This window comes from Hipposideros armiger, unplaced genomic scaffold (assembly GCF_001890085.2).
Source record: "Hipposideros armiger isolate ML-2016 unplaced genomic scaffold, ASM189008v1 scaffold_138, whole genome shotgun sequence".
Lineage (NCBI taxonomy): Eukaryota > Metazoa > Chordata > Mammalia > Chiroptera > Hipposideridae > Hipposideros > Hipposideros armiger.
This window is the reverse complement of record NW_017731488.1, coordinates 2,813,855-2,814,958: the sequence shown is the minus strand read 5'-3', so window position 1 is coordinate 2,814,958 and position 1,104 is coordinate 2,813,855.

Here is a 1,104-nt window from a genome sequence, read left to right as displayed (position 1 = left end):
TTTATGCTATTTGATTCCTTTTGTTTGTTTTTAATGCTGCTTAAACAATGGAGTACCAGGAGTTACAGAGTATTCTATTTGGAGAGGGACAGCCAAGGTGTGATCAAACTGCAAGTTGCACTCAGGAAGTATTCAGAAGAAAGAGACCAATTGGGGCTCCAGCATTTTGCTGGATTTTTCTTTTCTAGGGAGTTAAATTTTGGCCATGTTGAGTCTGACATGCCTGTTAGATATTCAAGCAGAAGTTTCAAGTGCACAACTGAATTCGTGTGTTTGGACTCAGGAGAGAAGACTAGACTGCAGATATAAATTCAGAATTATCAGCATATAGGCAGTGTTTAACTGGATGAGATGATCATGCAATGAGAGAAGGCAGAGAAGAAAAGAGGACCAAGGACAGAGCCTGGGGCAGTCAGGTGTTAAGCAGCCAATGAGAAGACATGGCCCACAACCTTTGCCCTTTTCTTTCTCCTCTTCTCCATCCTGCTGTCAGGAAACGTGGATGTGGTGGATACCATCCAGGACCTTAAGACAAGGGCCTCTTGTCTTAAGAGGACTCTAAGGATAGTAGAACAGGAGCTGCTATGTCGGGTCTGTTTCTTCCAACTGAATCTAATTCTTAAGTGATTGAGAAAATCCTGGCAAGATTGACCAAGTAAAAAAACGGGAGGTGGCACAAATTAACAATGTTAGATTTGAAGAATGGGACTATAGAACTACAGCCATAACAGAGATTTAAAAGGCAATAGGAGAATATTATAAACACTTTTATGACAAATTTAAAACAAAAGTAAAATAAACAAACTCCTGGAAAATTAAAAATTTATATCAAAACAGTCATGGACAGGATGGGAAAGAAAAATTACAGAACAATACTATTTAAGAACATAGATGTAAATGCCCTAAATAAAAGATTAGCAAGTTAAGTCTAACAATGCATTTAAACACATCAACAAGTAGAGTTTATTCTAGGAAGGTTGATTCAACATTAGAAAATCTACCAGTTAGGGCCGGCCGAGTGGCGCAATGGTTAAGAACTGGCTTGGGATGCCAGAGGGCCCTGGTTCGGATCCCACATATGAGGGCCAGTGACACTGCCCTCCA